General features: G+C 37.2%; 1 protein-coding gene across 3 annotated transcripts in view; it reads right to left on the bottom strand.

The window, feature by feature from the left end:
• Positions 1-20,449, bottom strand: part of CNTN6 (contactin 6) — a 606,070-nt gene that overhangs the window by 495,414 nt on the left and 90,207 nt on the right. The window lies entirely within an intron of this gene.

The raw sequence follows: 20,449 nt of genomic DNA, 5'->3' as shown, positions 1-20,449 counted from the left end.
AGGTAACATAGTTCAGTCCTTTGTCTTCATACTTGAGGAAACTGAAGACTAGAGAATGCTTTATACTCACATCTGGTTACCCCAATTTAGTTAATTACTTAGCATGAGATATGGGACTTGAAGGCAGACAGCTGACATAGGGTCCTTCCTTTTATGTTATCCTCTTGATCTGTAACACTTGACAAGCTATTTAAGCATACTCCCACCCACATAAACGGTAAGCAATTATATCTCATAGAAATATTTTCAGTGTTTATAGTAATCAGAATAGAAGGATGTGAGGTGAAATATAGTATAATTTGGAGGATTTGCAATGTTGACTCGATTCCGAAAAGATCATCAGTAATTCTTGTTGGTCAGGCATAAATTCAGTAAGTGTACTGTCATCAAGAGAAAACAAACTTCACATATTCTAGTCATATCTCAGTAAGGAAGTAAAGGATGCAGTGTATAGTGTCTTAGGGCTTGAGCTGGGTGATTTTAAGGCTCTTCTTTCAGTAAAAAGAACTTGCTATGATCTGGGAGAGTTCATAAAATAATAACTTTGGATAAATGGGAACAATGAGATGATGGCTTGATGCAGGTCTTAATGTTGATTTAAAAAAAGTAAGATTTCTCCTCTAGAAGCAAGTATTTCCTAAATCTATTAGGTTTTTGTTTTATTATTATAGTTATTATTATGTTTATTGTCAGTGCTTTTTAACACAGGAAACGGAAATTGGGCTAGTATAAGTTCTCAATAATGAGTTGAATATAGAATGCAGATTACCAACTAGTTACTCAAGCAGAAATCAAGAAATATTTTCGGTAAAGGACCAGAGAGTAAATATTTTTAGTTTTTTGACTCATTTGGTTCTTTTGTGTACTGTGCTTCACAGAAAGTCATAGATGATATATAAATGAATGGGAGTGACTATGCTCTAATAAAAGTTCATTTGCAAAATAAATAAAAGACTGAGGACATGATTTAACCCACAGCGATAGTCTAACAACTTCTGGGCAGCAGGATGGCAAGAATAGAAGTTTCTAGTATAGTAAATTCTTAGTCCAAGGATAATGACAATTTTACTGACAGATAGTTGAAATCAATACGGGATTACATTAGACAGTAGAACTCAGAAATATATATATCAGGATTGAAAAGAGTGAAATAGATAACCTATATTCCAAATTGGCAGCATTTCTTTCATTAATACAGATTTCACACATACACTTTAAAAAAATTTTTTTTTAGACATATCTACATGGAGTCCTGGTATGGCACTGTGGGTTAATGCACCAGACTGCAAAGCGGTTTGAACTTTAAGGTTGGTGGTTCAAGCTCACCAGATGCCCCTCAGAAACCCTATACAGGGTTGCTATGAGTTGGAAATGACTCAATGGCACTTAACAACAACATGTAGGAAGGCCTGGTATAGTGCTGTAGGATAAGCATTGGATAATGAACTGCAAAGTCTATGATTCAAATTCACAAGCTGCTTCTCAGAAACCTTATACACAGAATCTCTGTGAATCAGAACCAACTCCAAGGAACTTAACAACCACAAAATCTATACATGAAACAATAGACAGATTTTTTTTTTTTTAACTTCCCCATATAGCATTGCAAAAAAAAGAAACCTAGGCAAAATAAGAATATTTATTTACAGATCTCATTCCTAAAAGTAATATGCAAAGCCTTTTGTATGCTTGTGTTTGGGAAGTAGGTATAAATAGATTCATCTGGAAAACATTATTAGAGCAGTTTATAGGGGAAAAATTATGTTTACTGTTTTTATGTACTTAAGAAAATGTAGTTAGATTGCAGGAAATTTTCTTTTTTTTCCTACTTTGATACATTTGCTGAATTAAAGAAATAAAAACAAAAACAGATCAGTATAGGCTAACAGTGTAACTAAATCTAGTAAAATACATTTAATAAGAAGGTGGATTAAGTCTCACATACGTAGGCTTGGAGTCGCTAGGTGCTGCAAATTGTAAATGTATTCACCTACTGACCAAAATTTAGAGAGTCCATTCCACCGGAAGGTTCTCAGACGACAGGTCCTGGTGATCTGCTTCTGAAAAATCTGTTTTCTGAAAAAACACTGTGAGCACAGTGTCACTCTTACTAACATAGTTTGTATGAATTGTAATCTATTCAACGGCAATTGATATAGTTAGATTTTTTAAACTGGCCTATTTTTTTTTTTCATTAAATATTAAAGTTGATCTCACTAATTCCAGTCCAAAAAAAGAAAGGAAATAAAGATACAGGGTGAGGTTTGACATTTTTGGTGAAATTTCAATGTAAATTGGATTGTATTACTAAAATTATACCGTCATAAATAAACAAAGGAGGCCTGATTTTAACCTGTAGTTGTGTCAAGACATGGTGGTGGTGGTTGTTATGTGCCGTGGAGTCGGTTCCAACTCATAGCGACCCTGTACAGGGTTTCCAAGGTTGTAAATCTTTATGAGAGCAGAAAGCCTCATCTTTCTCCTGCGGTACAGCCGGTAATTTCAAACTGCTGACCTTAAGGTTGGCAGTTTGATTCGTAAGCACTACGCTACCAGAGCAAGACATAATGGGGTTGTATTCTCTTCTGAGTATCATGGTTTAAGAGAAATTGTGACAAACTGAAATTCTCTCCTGGGGCGCAGGGTGAGGGTGATGAAGTGGCTGGGAACCATGACTTATGAAGGTCAGTGGAAACAAATGAGTATGTTTAGCCTGGGGAGGAAAGAATTTAGCAGACAGAAGATAGCCATCTTCGAATATTTGAAGCACTGTCTGCTGGAAGAAGGATTACACTTATTATTTGTGTCTCAGGAAGGCAGAATTGAGACTAAATGGTGGATATTTCAGGGCAGCAAATTTGGCTTGATATCACAGAGAACTAATTAAAAAGTAGAACCATTTAGCCAGTGGTGAAGTACAACTGGTTTGGAAGTTAGTCAGTCTGGGTTTACTTTTCAAAAACCACCAACACTTCATAGCATTGTAACTTCGTTGCTGTTACATGGGTTTGACTCATAACAACCCTGTATAGGATTTCCTAGGATCAGATAGTGGTTCTGAACTCCTGACCTTATTTTGAGTTTAGAATAAATGAAGTAACCTCTCTGAGCCTTACTTTTGTGATCTTTACAGTGGAAAAAAATGATAATGACCACATATGGTTTGTGAGATTTAAGTGAGATGAAAAGTGAAACATTCTCAGGAGGTAACAAGTTCTCTACCACTAAAGTATATATAATGAGAAGCTAGATGATTAAGAGCTCTGGTAGCAAGAAAATAAAGAGCAATAGGTTAGAGGAAGACTCCATAATCTGCTTCTGTAAAGATGACAGTGAGGAAAACCCTCTGAGGCAGTTTTACTTTGTTAACATGGGGTCGCTATAAATTGAAATAAACTTGACGGTCCTAGCAAAAAACAAGCTAGATAACATCTTTTCTGGAATATTATAGAGTATCAACTAGAAGTTTAAACTAGATGACCTCTAAAGACTTTCTAAATTTGTATCTTTTCATTTCTCTATAAAAGCAGAAGCTGGAAATCCAGCGGGCCAGAGGTCATTCACTGGTGGTCAAAGACAAGTTTCCCATAGCAGACAATTTTAAAATAGGGGAATGTCATATAAAAGGGAACATTCTGATTTCTCTTTAAAAATACAAAGACTTGGCATCACTTTGTCCATATCTCAATACAGAAACAAACAAACAAACGAACAATAAAGAGCTTTAACAATCACATCAAGAGTATCTGACCCTTTAAGAATTTGCCATAGTCTGGGGCACCTCTTACTGTCTAACAACTAGCTTAGTCCACTCTTTCACTGGTTCCTATTCTGTGCCTGGAGGTTTCTGTGTTTGTCATCTCTGAACTATACCAGCTAGGTGAGCTCACTGGAAATAGGATCCTTTACCATTTAAAAGCATAAAAAAGTAAAAGGAGGGGATAAAAAGAAAAGGAAGACAGAAGGCTAATAAGATGAAGAGAAATAATCGTACTATCGCTTGAACACCAGCCAAGTTTCTGACCAGGTTTTAGACTTTATGTCAAGTACGTATACATATTATCTTATTTAATCTTCCAACAGTCAGATAAAGTGTGTAAAAGATTATGTCAGCTTTACAGGGAAATCTTGTGAAACTGACATGTCTAGGTAACCTGACAAAGTGGACCCAGTTGGTAAGGGGCAGAAATGTCCCTCATCTGACCAGTAATTGTCCATACTCTTAGTCTGGGCTCTCCATCATAATGGCGATTTACAGACAGTACATTTGAGGAGGAAGGTTCTCCTTCCATTATGAATGACCTTAACTGTTATGAAGTTATATGTCAGTATACAATGTTTCCCTCAGTATGTTTTTAGATCTAAGAAAAAAAATGTAGCATGCTGTTAAATTATATGCAATATTAAACAGGGTGAAAAAATTTCTTTCCTGCAAGATTTGTCAGTGTCACTAATGTGAAAAAGCATATTCTAAAACTTGAAAAGTTGATTACGTACTCTTTCCCAAACTTACATGCTCTTAGCATGCTATTTTCAGCAGTGCTTTTCCAAGGGTGACTGTTTCACAGAACACACTTTGGAAATGTTTGTTCCAGGGAAAATAACCCTGGACCAGTTGGCCAAATGTCTTTTATTTTTTTTAAACTTTTATTGTAGGTAAATGACAGTTTACATGGGAGAAAATCGGTTTTGCACTCATACTATTTTGTGTTTCATTTCATTGCAATGATTACAATCTCCTCCATGCATCATCATTTAACAGTATATGTTTCTAATCTATGTTTTTTGTTTTGTTTTGATGTACACAAAACACTCAGGAACATATAATCATTTAAACAACCAAAGGGCACATTCTGCAAATCTGCCTCCTGGCCACCAGCACACAGCCTTTCTCTCTCCGTGAGTCTGGAGTCCTTAGCTGTTCTATCTCTCCATGTCCTCATCTCTGCCTCCATTTCTGGTGTCGCTACTTCTCTGGATAGGGTCCCATATTCTATTCATGTTCTTCTCCCTTGATAGTCCTAGGGTCTTCTGTTCCCTAGGAATGTAAGATTAACTACTGCCCTCTTTATGTTATAAAACTTCTACCTTTACAGTTGTGACAATTTCAATTAGTCATGGTAACATTTACTCACTATTGAATCATAAGCATCTTACCCCATATCCTTTCACCAGACCCATCCAGACAAGATGAAAACTATTCAGTGGGGATTCTACTTTTCCCCGCACACTCTGAAACTAAACACCCTCTTGAAAACTTGTAAGCCAGTCACTTTGTTCCTTTATCCAAATGTTTTGATTAGAGCCCCAATCCTACCAATAACTAACAACATAATTTGAGTCAGTCATGTAGCCTCTGTGTTTAATTTGCTCACTGTAAACATGGGGACAGTGTTCTTTGTACTGGTGTGGTGCTGTAGGATACACACTGGACCACAAGGTTGGTTTGAAGCATAATATCAGAAGTTGAAACTCACCAGCAGCTCCTAGGAAACTCTATACAGGGTCACTATGAGTCAGAACCAACTCAAAGACACTTAACAAAAACAACAACAGTCTTTATCCAGAAGCCCTAGTAGCACTGTGGTATATGCACTGCACTGCTAACCACAAGGTCAGCAATTCAAACCCACCAGCCCCTTTGTGGAAGAAATGGAAGACTGATACTCAATATAGTGCTGGAAGATGAGCACTCCGGGTTGGAAAGCATTCAAAATACACAGTGATCACTACTATAAACTTGAGCATTCCAATGATAATGAAGATGCTGTAGGAGCAGAAAGCATTTCATTTGGTTGTCCATGGACTATCATGAGTCTGCCTAATTCAATGGAACTACCGCAACAACGTACAACCTAATTTTTGTAGGCATCAAATACACAAAGGAAGAGATTAGATAGATAGATAGATAGATAGACAGATAGATAAACAGATACACAGATGTTTTTGTTGTTGTTGTTATTGTTAAGTGCTTTTGAGTCAGTTCTGACTCACAGCACCACCGCATAGAGTTTCTGCAGTGTGGCTGATACATTTGAACCACTAACCTTGTTGTTCAAATCTACCTTGTAGTCCAGTGCATTATCCCACAAATAGATTAAATAGATGTCATCAACTTGACACCTCCTCATAGCTACATTATATACAGCAGATTCAACATTGTCCTATCTTGCATCATCTATACAATTGGCAACATGTTTGAGTCTATGGTGTCAGAAATTATGCTAATCCATGTCACCAAGGTATTGTTTACACCATCATTGTCCCTCTGCTTCATCAAGCACAATGTGCTCCTCCAGCCATCAGGTTTTCCTGATAACATGTCCAAAGCAAGCAAGGCAGTCCATGTTCTACTGTGATACATAGAATTTGCATTGGCTATGTTTTGGAATTAGTTCTCAAGGCCTTTCTTCCTAGTCCATGTGGTGGTATAGCTCCCAACATCACAGAAATGCACAAGACACCACAGTATGAAAAGCTGAGGGATGGGTGATGGGAAGAATGTGGTGATTATTGTAGTGGTGGAAAGAATGTGATAGAGCTCACTAAATGGTAGAAACAAAATCAACCACACAAAATAGAATCAAGGGCTAAAATTATAAAAGTCTCTCTCCTTTGGAAACCTAGATAGGAAAATTGGGTGAATTTCATACATACCAAGCAATAGTTCTCTCACTGATCACATATGATGATGTATTTTCCCTCTTTTTTTTTAAAAAAAGTAATGTATTGAAGTATGAATTTTCTACCTGGAAGAATATTATTAACAGAATATTATTAATATTGATATATTGGTATTGCCATGAATACATTAAAACCATGCAAATGTGAGCCGTCTGATGAGAGAGAACACACATTTGTCAACACTGCCCATTAAGAGAAGGAAAGGGAAGCATCAATGATTTCTCACACAGCAGATTGTACGCTGATTCCATCCTGATCTCCTTGGCTAAGGTTCATGGTCTCCAGCCCCTGGACAATTGGCCCTTTTGCCTTCTCTTCCATCAAACTGTCCCCAGATATGTGTTCACCATTGGCAGGCCTGACCTCGCAAAAATAGGAGTCTCCTTGGGAGAAAAATGTGGCTGCCTGTCAACAGTGATGTTATATAATGCTGGGAAATTCCTTTGCTGTTGAAAAGTGAGAACTTTGAAAACAACAAAAATCAAAATGGGTGGGGGGGGTGACACAACAACAACAACAAAAAAAACCACTTCCTTCTGGAGCAGGGAATGCCATTTCAACTCAGTCTCTTAAATGCTCTTCCTTGTCCTTTATAAACTGTGGAAACTCGATCAGGCTTGACTTTGTACACGAGCACTGTGAAAGGAAATGCACAGTAGAATCAAACTTTACCCTCAGTCCCCACCTAGCCCTCTGCATATTGCATCTCCTTCAAATATATCATTTGAAAGTTAAAAAACAAAATCACCTACTGATCCTCCACCCCCGCATCATGAGCCATTTCTCCTGAAATGAAGGCTTAAGAAATTATCTCAGATTTTTCTCTACTTCGTGTCTGGTTACTCTCATTATGCTACTAACTCTTTTTTCAAAAGTACAGAATTTTTGTTTACTAGTTTCCTAGGCCTGAAAAACAAAGTATCACAAAGTAGATGCTTTAAAACAACAGAAGAGTATGATTTCCCACTTTGGGAGGGTAAGATTTTGAAATTAGGGTATCAGGAGGCGATGCTTTCTCTGAAACCTTTAGGAAAAGACCCTTTCCAATGTCTCTCAGCTTCTGACAGTCCTAGGTGTTCCTTCGCTGGCAGCTCCATCACGGCGCCATTGTCACATGGCCATCTTCCTTACTCCAGCATGACCACACGTTAACAGATAACATCTTCAAAGGCCCTATTTCCAAACACAGTCAGAGGTACCTAAGTTTAGGGCTTCATCATCTTTCTCTGTAGCACAATTCAATGCATAAAACCATGTTTATAATATATAATATGAAAGATGGTTTCTCATGGAAAGATATCTCATTTTGATTTTTCAAAGTACCTTAAAAAAAAACACTAGAAATCAACGAGATTAACTAACCTTACTATAACCACACAGAATAAAGTATTCATACCCTTTAAAAAACATGGTTTTATCTATTGCAGGCCTTTTGGTTAGCAGCCTCATGCTTAACCTCTTTGCCACCAGGATGAGTATCTTACATTGCTGTTGTTAAGTGCCATCGAGTCGGTTCCGACCCATAGCAACCCTATATAGGGTTTCCAAGGAACGACTGGTGAGCTTGAACCACCGACCCTGTAGTTCAAATGGCTTTGCAGTCTGGTGCACTAACCCACAGCACCACAGCATAGTGAGTCATAAAAATTTTAGTGACTTAGAACAAAACTGTTCCTAGTTTTGATTATGACCGTAATTGGTATCCAGGTCTGGGCAAGATATTAGAGACTGTTAGTCGTGGGGAGGGATAATGGCAGAATGGTAGAACCACGCTCCAAATCATGCCAAGTGCTAATGCTCTACAGAAAGCACTCGGGGCAACTCTGGCTCCCTGGAAAGGACACCTGACCAGGACGCCAAAAGTCACAGCTTCAGTCTAGCACGTCTTATAAGCCTTGACATCACTTGTGTAATTCCAAAAACTTCTCTAGTTTAAAAATTCTTTATAGAAAATGCAAGGAGATAAACACAAAAGTCAGTATACTACAGACAAAAGGAGCTAACTAACATCCAAATAATGTAATATGTCTGCAATAATGGAGTCCTGATAGTGCAATAGTGCATCACTAGGCTGCTAACTCAAAGGTTGGTGGCTCAAACCCACCAGCAGTTCGGGGGGCGTGGGGCTGGGAGACCTAGGGATCCGCTACCTAAAGCCTAGGACACCCTATGAGGCAGTTAAGCTCAAAATGAATAAAAACAAGCTTAACAGCACACAACATCTACTTCAATAACAGACCACAAACACACTGCTGTTATGTGGCCAGAAAAGATTAAGTGACATCCAGAACTCAAGATGGACTGAATGCAAAGGTAGTTTTTATAAAACATCTTAGAAGCTAAAGGCTGTAATGAGATCAAAGACCAGGTGTTGCTCTAGAAACTACCTTTCTTGCAGTCTCCATACCTGCCTTCCAGAATAAATGGATTTGTGGGAAAAGTTGGTATTTCCACAACAGTCGTTGTCTTTCTCTGCATGATTCAAATGAAATGTAATCATTGGGGCATAACTACCAACCTAATCCAGCATCTCATACTTTATATAATTAGATACTCACTACTGCCCTTCATGTATTTTGTTATTCATTCCATTACCCTTTGGACATACACGACAGCACTGACCTTGTCCAAAGGGTAATGGAAAGAAAAATAAAGTGTGTGATTTAGTGGCTCTGTAAGCATACGAGAGAGATGTGACTAAGAGTTCATGCTCTCTAGCCTAGCCTTCAGCCATGAAATCCTGCCTCTGTCCTATATCTCACCACACGCATGACCTTACAGATTACTATACAGATTACAGGAGCTCTGATAGCGTAGTGGTTATGAATTGAGCTGCTAACCTCAGGGTCAGCAGTTCGAAACTACCAGCTGTTCCGTGGAAGAAAGATGAGGCTTTCTGCTCCTGTAAAGATTTATAGACTGGGAAACCCTATGCAGGGTCACTATGAGTCGGAACCGATTCCATGGCACATAACAACAACAGATTACTTAATTCCTCTGTGCCTTTCTTTCCTCTTCAATAAAATGGGGATGATAATAGTAACTATGTTCTAAGTTTTAACTCAGAATAAATTTAAACTGCTTAGAACAGCACCTTCTATGAAATCATGGAGCAATAGTGTTTATTATGATTTCTACTGTTATCAACCACAAAATAACTACAAGATCAGACAATTTTCACAGATCCCTCTGCGTCCATTTACGTTGGTCCATATTTGTGACATTCTCTAATTTTGCCATCTGTCAAGTTTCAGTACACTTTGTTGCAGGAATATATTTCTTTTTCTTTCAATTTCTAATGAATTTATCTGTAATGCAGGGATGAGTGATATATTTATAGTATGACAACTTTTTCATGGTATGCTTTACATGGTTTATTTTACACGTTCTCGTGTGTGTGTGTGTGTGTGTGTGTGTGTGCCATGCACTTACTTGATTAGGGAAAACAGGAAATTTCTTTATAATTTGAGTAAAAGTTCACAGACAGTTCACTTTCTATTCAATAATTTGTATACATATTGGTTTTATGACATTGTAAGCTCCTCAATGGAACAGCACTTCCCTGGATTCCCTGTTTATATCCATCCTTCTTTCCTGCTCCATTCTGCCTTTCACACTTTGTTTTATGGCAAATACCGCCCTTTTAGTCATGTGCAGTTGATTATACTGAGAATGCATTGTTTCCTGATGATATCGTCCATTTTAGAGACAGTTGATCCCTGGGGATGACCTCAGTTCCAGATGTGAAATGTGTACAAGGATCACAGTTCCAGCAGTTCCACCAGTCTCTATAGATAAGTCTGTTGTTTTTTATGATTTTGAATTGTATTATACAGTTTTGAAATTTTAATTTCTGTCAAGGATCTTTTTATTATAATCATGACCAGAGTCGTAATAATGGTAGGATAAGCTGAGGTGCATGCTGTCCATTAGATCTTTGGACTAATTCCATGGGTCTTTGATTGTCTTCACTCTTTGTTGCTTTAGGTAGGAAGAGACCAATAGTTGCATTTTAGATTACTGCTCAAAAACTTTTAAGACCTTAGTCTTTGTTCACCAAGGTAGGATGTAGGACATTGTATTTGTCACATCAATAGATCCAGATGATCCCTGAGACTGTGGTCCTAATTCTCCAAGCCAAGTGACTCATTCTTTCAAGGTATTTTATTATGGATGAGCAATTTTCAGAACATTGCCTTCTGTATGCAACGTTTATACTACTTCTGGACTGCAAGGTGGAGATTAAAATTCATCAGTTGCTCCTCTGAAATGCTATACAGTGTTACTGTGAGTTGGAACAATGGCACTTAATAACTACAAATTCTCTACTATAATGAGCTTTGGTAGAACAGTAGGTTAAGCATTAGGCTGCTAACCAAAGGGTTAGCAGTTCAAAGCCACCAGCCAATCTATAGAAGAAGGATAAGGATATCTGCTCCCATACAGATTCGCAGCCTTGGGAACCCTGGGAAGCAGTTCTACTCTGGTCTAAAGGGCCACTGAGTTAAAACTGATTAGATGGCAGCAGGATTTTATTGTGTTCAGTTATGCTCTACTATCTCTTTGGCTATACATGAAGCACATACAAATACATACACAGAGTTACTCTCTGCCAACCCTATATATACTTGTGGATATATTCTCGTTCATCTTCCCACATCTGTTCAGTTTATATGTCTACCTATGTATCTACTCATATATATTATTTATTATTACTATTACCACACAATGATATACACAATAGTATACAGCTTTGTTGCATTTTACTCTTGTGCACCTTTCATTGTTTTTACTTTGGTCATGCTGTGCTACCCTCCCCCTTATTGTGTATTACCCTTTCCTTCACCTAAGTTAATGTATCTCTACTCTCTTATTAGTGATTTATCCTCTTTCCCTCCCATACCTTATAACCACCAAAGGTAGTTTTTTTCTGTGCTTAAAACTTTTCTTGACATTTTATAATAGTGGTCTCACACAATATTTGTCCTTTAATGGTTGACTTACTACATTGTGTTGTATTCTACTATGTGCGTGTACAATACTTTGTGTATCCATTTATATGACGATGGGCACTTGTTTCCATATTTTTGGATTGTAAATTACACTGTAATGACCATGGGTATGCATATATTATTTGTGTTGTAGCCTCTTTCTCTAGGATATCTATGGGTTTTCTGGATCATATGGTATATATCCAACTTTTAAGAAAACCCCACACTATTTTCAAGAGTGATTTCATCATTTCTGGTCTCACCAGTCAAGTTTTGGGGGCCTGGTGTGGCACTGTAGGATAAGCACTCAGCCTCAATGTCAGTTTGAACTACAAAGTCAAATCAATCCTTCAAATTCACCAACCGCTCCTTGGAAATCCTATACAGGGTCGCAATGAGTCAGAACCGACTTGATGGCACATAACAAGAAGAAGTCATGTTTCAGTGTATCCACATCGTCACTAGCATTTGCTGTTTTCTGATTTTGAACTTTCTTCCTGTGTTTGTTAGCTGACAGGAGATCTACTTAGGTGAAGTGTCTGTCCTCTGCCCATTTTTATTTTTTTTTAATTGGATTATTTGTTTTTTGCTGTACAGACAGCATTTTATACATTTTGTACATTATTCTATACATTTTATAGATCATTCCTTTGTGAAATATTTTGTTCCCAATTTTACCCCCAGTCTGTAGGTTTTCTTTTTATTCTTTGGATGGACATAAGTGTTTAATTTTAGGAGGTTACAGTCATCTAGTTTATCTTCCGTTATTGGCATATTTTTAGCTATGTTGATAGTCTATTTGTGTCATAAATTAGGGCCTCTATGTTTGATCCTATTGTTCCTTTTATCTTAATAATTTTAGGTTTTCCATTTAGATCTTTGATCCAGTACGAAGTCTTTATATATGGAGTGAACTATGGATTCGGTTTTATTTTTTACAAATGGATATCCTGTTTTGAAAGTACCATTTGGTAAAGAGACTATTTCTTCACATTAAGTAGGTTTTGACCCTCTGTCAAAGATCCGCTGCCCATAGGTGTATGGATTTACTTCTGGATTCTCAATCGTGTTCCTTTGTCATTGTACTAGTATCAGGCTGTTTGGAATTACTGTATCTTTATAGTAGTTTTTGACATTGGAGTGTTGGAGGCATCCTATGTTCTTCTGCCTCAGCAGTGTTTTACTTATCTGGGGTCTCTTTACTTTCGATACAAAGTTGATGATTAGATTTAAAGTCTTTGAAAAATGAAAATGGAGTCTAGATTGGAATTATATATTATCTGTGCATCACTCTGACTAGTACTAACATTTTCACAATGTTAAGTCTTCTTATCCATGGGCATGGTATGCTCTTCAATCTACGTAGTTCTTTTATGGTTTCTAATATTCGTGTTTAATAATTTTCTTGGCATAAATCTTTTATATCTGCAGTTAGGTCTATTTTTAAGTATTATTCTTTGATGGAGGCAATTTTTTCTTCTTCTGATTTTCTTTCAGTGTTCTCTTTGCTGGTGCATAGAAATCTAATTGATTGTTGTGTGTTGAGCTTGTACCCTGCCATTTTGTTGAATCCTTCTATTAATCCCAGTAGCTTTCATTTTTCAGTCTCTTTGGTTTTCTGTGTAGAGTAACATATTATCTGCAAATAGATAAAGTTTTACTTCTTCCTTGCTAATTTTGATGTGTTTTATTTCCTTTTTTGTCTTATTGCTCTTCCTAGGAACTCCAATAAAAATGTCATATAGCAGTGGTCACAAAAGACACTCTTGTCTGACTTTTGTTTAGAAGGAGAATACTTGCTGTTTCTCTTAATTGAGAACCTGGTGGCCACTGATTTTGTGTATACACCCTTAATTATCTTGAGGAATTTCCCTTATAATTCAATTTTCCTGAGAGTTATCAGTAATGGGTGTTGTAATGAATAAGTCATTGGCTGCTCTTTATGAGTTCCTTAAATGCATTTCAGGGTTATAGAAAGAGTCTTCCACAAGCAACACTTATATTGAGAGTTATTATTCTTTTTGTTATCTTGATGGAATTTAATGACATTTCCTAGAAAATTAATACACTAGACATTTAAAACAAGAAGACTGAATAGAAACAGGCAAACTTAACCTGGTCCTATTACCCTCAAGTAAATATTATTCAGGGTCTGGAATGAGAAAATTCGTTTACGAAAATTTCTTCTTGTTTTAAAGTGTTCCCAGGCAAGAATGTCATTTCTTAATCATTGTTTCTTAAACTTATAATGACATTAAGAACTTAATTTCTTAACCAATCTTTACCCATTTATGGAGAGGTGCATCTCTAAAAATGAGTAAAGATTTTGGAATCTGCATGTGAATCTTCAATGGCTAGAACTACAGAACTAATTTCTTATTTCATGAGTTACAGATTTAGAAAAAAAAAAAAAAAGACTTTAGAAACGCTGTTGATCTGTTTATAAGATAAAGTTTAAGAGGTAAAGAAATACAAGCCCAGATACATATTTCAGAAGTTTCAGGCCCAATCAACTTGTCAATTCCCTGAACATACTAGTTTTCCAGGGATCTATACATATAAATAAACTAAATGTACACAGAAAAGCACATACATCTTTTCATTCCAAATAGCTTTCCTTCACTCTACCTCATATAAACTCCCTGATGTCCCAGCCAGGGCAGTATTTTTGGCACAATATTGTTCCTGATTTCTCTATTGCCTTCTGGGGACCTGCCTTTCAAATATCTAATGTGAATTTGCTCATGAATGCCAATGATATACGGCTACATTTTTCTTCCACACTTTTCATCCCCCAGGCACGCCAAGTACTCCGTGACTACTTCCAAGATATCCATAAATGGATGAATAGCAATTGCTTGTAATAGAGGGTAGAAAAGGCAAAGGGCATTTTTATTGGTTCTGGGAAGATTCAGCTACATTGATACAGCATTTACTGAAAAATCGCTTCACCTTGGAATATGAAGAACGGCCACTTCCTACTCAGTTCTGTCCCTGGAGATTTCCGTGTACTAACTGCGCCAACTCTTCCTTGCCATGCTACACAGAGCAGTTAGTCTCCATTCATTGTTACATGTTAATTTCACTTGAGTTGAGTAAGCAGTGAATACTTTATTCACTCCCAATTCAGATCAAAATAAAGGTTTAATTTGCTTCCCTGTCTTTGGGGGCTAATCTCCCTTCATTGAACACTCATACTCCCATTAACTCAAGGAGAACAACCCTCTAAGCAGCCTTTGAATAAGACAATGAAGGACTAATTTTTCCCGTGGAAGCCTATGCACAATCCCTGCTGGCATCAACAGAAACCTCCCTTTGTATACTCCATTTCCCAGGGCAGAGCTGTGAATAAGACATGATCACCAGAACTTCATGATAATTCATGAAAATGCTTGATAATTAGTAATCTGTCTACTTCTGAGCTTATATCCAGCATTTCTAGGGTGGATATTATAGTGGCCAATCTCCCCTGAACATCACTTGCTTGTAGAATATAAAACTATCAACTCCTGATAAGTGTCAGGAAATTGTATTAAATTGGAGACACCAGAGTAGGCCTGAACAGAAGTTCACTAACATACCAACTTAGATCGGAGCTTCCCTGCAGTGTATCTTTTCCAATATATGAATCTATTTACCAAACATTGTTATCTTCTGAAATAAGTTGATGTGTCAAGAGTTTCAATGCATGGAATGTAGTTGTAAAGTGGTCCCAGGAAGCATGAGCAGGGAGGAGATTGAGCCAAGGAATTAAGTCAATACAGTTCTGTTATCAAGTCAGTATTGTCACCAGGTGGAACACATGATTCATGTGCTCAGTTGTTTAGTGAAAGGTCGAAGGTTCTAGTTCACACAGAGGTACCTTAGACAAAAGACCTGGAGAAATATTTCTAAAAAAAATAGCCATTGTAAACCATGTGAAAGACAGTTCGACTCTGATACACAAGAGACCATCATTAGTCAGATTCAACTCTGGTTGGTCAGTTAATTTTATCAAGCTAGTTATCAAATTGGTTAGCTGGATCTCAGTCCCTCTGAGGAATTCTGAAAGACAGTATAAAACAATTTTAAGTTATTCCAACATGGGTGCAAAGAAGAATATGTATTCATCAGTTCTCCAGCTATTATTTGACTGAGGGCTGGTTCTGGAAACATGAACTCTCAGACAGTCTGGCTTGCCCTGCATGGTGAAAAGCATGTTTCCTAAGAGAATTCATATAGAGAAAATTAGGTTTTCACAGTATTGCCTTCTATGTATTGGTGAGTTTTGAAGGAGGGTAGAAGTCGGGGTTTCAGTGAGGGTACAGTCAAAGTCAGCTACAATTATGAAACCCTTGCCAAGTATTAGAAATACAGTTAGGGGCTGACACACAGCCTTGTAAAAAGACGAGAGTTTGGCCATGGTTTTTATTACTAGTATTCCAAGTTTATTACTACTAATCCATCTTCTTGTTTTGCAATTGACTTTTTCACTGAGTAAAGACAAAAAGAGAAGACAGGATTTTTAAAAGTTAAGTCACACTACAAAGTAAGGTTTTCCCTTTCAAATCAATTGTTAAACTCCAAATTAAAGAAATATGTTTCTATTTACCTGCACACGTGTACATGGGTACAGTCAAAGGATTGTGATTGTTGTTAAGTGCCATCAGGTTGGTTCTTACTCATAATGACCCTATGCAGGGTTTCTGAGGAGTGACTGGTGGGTGGTAGCTAATAGCCCAGCGCTTATCTTACAAAGGATATTAGTATATTATCAAAGTAATGGTGGAAAAAAGAAAAAGGAAGCAAAAAAAACTGCTTATTTCATACAAAGGAAAATGCACTGATGCAAATAGCTCTCAAAAGCCTCCAATCCATACCTATTGATAACTTCACAAAAATTCAAACCTAAAACCAACCCATGTACATTTTATGTAGATACTTGCCTCCAGCACTTGTCATGTGACAAATGAATTTACTAAGTTTCCCAAAACATAAATGCAAGACACATGCACTGCAGTTTAGGAAAACATATTTACAAAGTACTTCGCATACTGGAGTGCATTTCATATTCATATTTTCCTTTGAACTTTATACATATGTACAAGAGAGGTATTTTATTCATAGTTTACAAAGAATGGAAGGAAGATTAAAGTATCAAAAGACAGATGACGTGCTCTGTACCACAAAATTAGGAAGGCTCCTATCCACAGCTAATCTTGAGAAGAGCTCAGGCCCTGACAGTGTTTGGGTCTGTCGTACATGGAATCACTGGAAGTCAGGGGTCTACTGGATGGCAGCTAACAGCAACAAGGCCAAAAAGTTAGTTCAAATATTCCTCCATGTTGTACCTCTATGTACGAAAACAACAAATTACAGATACTATTTCACATGAAAAATTTTATCAGAAACAACAAAATGAGCCACAGATGACCAACTTCTACTGTTTGTCCAGCAAGCATGTGTTTCCTATGAGGCAAGACTTTCAATGAAATAATAAGGACAACACTGAGTAAACCCAGGAGGCTGGCCACACTAACTGGCAATTAGAATGTACACAGCATTTTAGCAGCATATACCAAAGACTCTGATGATCACAGTACTAGGTAAATCTTCTCTCAATTTGCAGTTCCAAAGTGGAACTCTATCTAAATCTTAGTTAAGACTGATATTGTTTATAACTTTCTTTTAACAGAGTCCATTGTTTCCCCAAACACCTCCAAATAATAGTATTCATTATATTGTTGTTGTTGTTAGGTGTCATCGAGTTGGTACTGACTCATACAATCCTATGCACAACAGAAGGAAACAATGCCCAGTACTGGGCCAACTTCACAATTGTTGCCACACTTGAGCCCATTGATGCTGCCATATTGCGAATCCATCTAGCTGGGAGTCTTCCTCTTTTTCTCTGACCCTCCACCTTACCAAACATGATATCCTTCTACAATGACTGGTCCCTCCTAACAATATGTTCAAAGTATGAGAGATGAAGTTAGGCCATCTGGGCCTCGAAGATGCACTCTGGCTGCATTTCTTCCAAAATGGATCTGTTGATTATTTTGGCAGCCCATGGCACTTTCAATATTCTCCTCCAACACCATAACTCAAAGGTATCAATTCTTCTACAGTTTTCCTTATTCACTGTCCAGCTTTCAAATGCATATGAACTTACTGAAAATACCATGGCTTGGGTCAGGCACACCTAAATCCTCAAACTCACATCTTTGCTCTTAAACACTTTAAAAAGGTCTTACGCAGCAGATTTTCCTAATGCAATAAGTCATTTGATTTCTTGACTGCTGCTTCCATGAGTGTTGATAGTTGATCCAAGAAGAACAAAGGCCTTGACAACTTCAATCTTTTCTCCATTGATAAGAATGTTGTTTATTGGTCCAGTGGTGAGGATTTTTGTTTTCTTTACATTGATATGCAATCCATACTGAAGGCTGTGGTCTTTGATCTTCATCAGTAAATATTTTAAGTCCTCTTCACTTTCATCAAGCAAGGTTGTATCATCTGCATATTACAGGTTGTTAAATGAGTCTTCTTCTAATCCTGATGCCACATTTTTCTTCATATAATCCAGCTTCTTGGATTATTTGCTCAACATACAGGTTGAAAAAGTTTGGTGAAAAAATACAACCCTGTCACATACCTTTCATAATTTTAAACCATTCAGTGTTCCCGTGTTCTGTTTGGACAACTACCTATTGGTCCAGGTACAGATTCATCATGAGCACAATTAAGTATTCATGAATACTTACACTTGGCAATGTTGTCCATAAAGCACAGGTAAACCTCTTCCTGGTATTCTCTGTTTTCAGCCAAGAACCATTGGACATCAGCAATGATATCCCTTGTTCCATGTCTTATTCTGAATCCAGCTTGGAACTCTGGAAGTTCTCTGTCAATGTATGCTTGTAGCCATTTTTGTATTAACGAACTTTACTCACATGGGATATCAAAGATGTTGTCTGATGATTTCCACATTCCATTGGGTCACCTCTCTTTGGAATGGGCACAAATATGGATCTCTTCCAATCAGTCAGCCAGATAGGTGTCTTCTAAATTTCTTGGCAGAGATGAGTGAGTGCCTCCAGTGCTGCCTCCCTAGTACCGTCAAATGGGTTCCAACTCACAGCAATACTGTATAGGGTGTCTAAGTAGCAGCTGGTAAGTTTGAACTGCCAACTTTGTGGTCCTCAGTCCAGTGTGATCGGACAGTGCTGCAAAAGGAGTTCTTACTTTTGCTGGGCTACGTTTTTTCTCATTTTTCACCGACATCTATTTAAATCAATAATAAACAGAAAATCATGCAAATGGAGAGGTGATAGACTGAGGGTTTTTTCCCCAACACTGAAATGAAAATAAAATAAGAAATAATAAAAGCTACCTAGCCACAATAGTTTTATGGAACTTACTAATACTCAGAAAGCTTGAATTATTAAAAGTTCAATATCTTTTTATTTATAATTTGAATATATTTTGAATTGCCAAAGGGAAAATGAAAAGTTCTAATATTTCCTTTTGTTTGATCAAAAACTTTGGAAATAAACTGCTAACACAAGCATGTTGATGCTTATTTGTGCAGCAGGCTGTGATATTTAAAAGAAAACCAAATGATGTGAATAGCTGGTGGTTTTATCTCCCTAAAACTGTTGCTATATGCCCTTTGATCAACTCTGTTCATCATAACTTCATATATAACAAAACAAAACATTGTCTGACCAATCCTGTGACATTTTCACAATTATGTGTCGACTGTGTATTTTCAGTGGCATCTCATATAAGGAGCTGATCTTCCAGGGCAATACAGTACAATATTCTCTTGCTATCCTTGGACTTTTCATTGGCTAATTTTTGAAAGGCGTTTCTTACCAATCTTTCTTAATCTGGGAAATCTAATGAAATGTGTGCGCCATGACTGACTTTGCTAGTATTTAAAACACCAGTAGTACAGTCAGAATCATAGCACACAAGCCACCAGATTAAGACAGTGGTGGAGGCTGAAACTACCACTGCATAATTTTTAGCTTCTGAGCTAAATTATCCCATCATGTGAATGTTTTCTAGAATAATCATTCATCTATACAGCTGAGCTTTGCTGTCCCTAATTGTCTGTCATTTTAGAGTATCACTTGGCTTTACTCAACATCAATTCTTTTTACAATGGATTGTAGGGTTGGAGGCAAATGGACTAGATGACTTGACACTGTCCAGAGATCAATTAGAAATGTTGATGTAAGATCAATGTGTGTCTTCAAATTAATGAGGAAGCTCAACATACAAATGAGCTTTCCTATGGCTATATCTTGGCCTCATGTGTAGTCTGTGTTCCTGGGGAATACCATCAGAAGTGGGAATTGACACAACAAAGTAGGAATTATGTGAAAGGATGTCAAAGTAACATTTACAATGCTGAACTAAAGTTGATGTCTGTGTTCTACAAAATTACATTCTGTGATTAAAGGAAAAGAGGTGGCACTTTCAAAAGGTTGAGGTAATTGAGACAGATTCCATTCAGCCTGTACTTTTATAATTCAACCAATGAGTTTATTGGTTTATATCTAAAACAGGAGCTCAAAGTAAATAAAAGGAAGCCAACTATGTTAATCTGGTTGGTATATACTTAATGTAAAATCTTTCTTGTAGTCAGCCATACCTCTTGCAAACCTTTTAAACTTGTAGGTCCTGCAGGGATGCTCATTAAACTTTTAAAAAACACACTCTTTCCTTTTCCTCATATTTAGAAGTAGGGCTTCTGCAAAGGGAAACTATATATATTATATATA

This window comes from Chrysochloris asiatica, unplaced genomic scaffold (assembly GCF_000296735.1).
Source record: "Chrysochloris asiatica unplaced genomic scaffold, ChrAsi1.0 scaffold00121, whole genome shotgun sequence".
NCBI classification, from domain to species: Eukaryota; Metazoa; Chordata; class Mammalia; order Afrosoricida; family Chrysochloridae; genus Chrysochloris; species Chrysochloris asiatica.
This window is presented reverse-complemented; position numbering and strand designations above follow the sequence as displayed.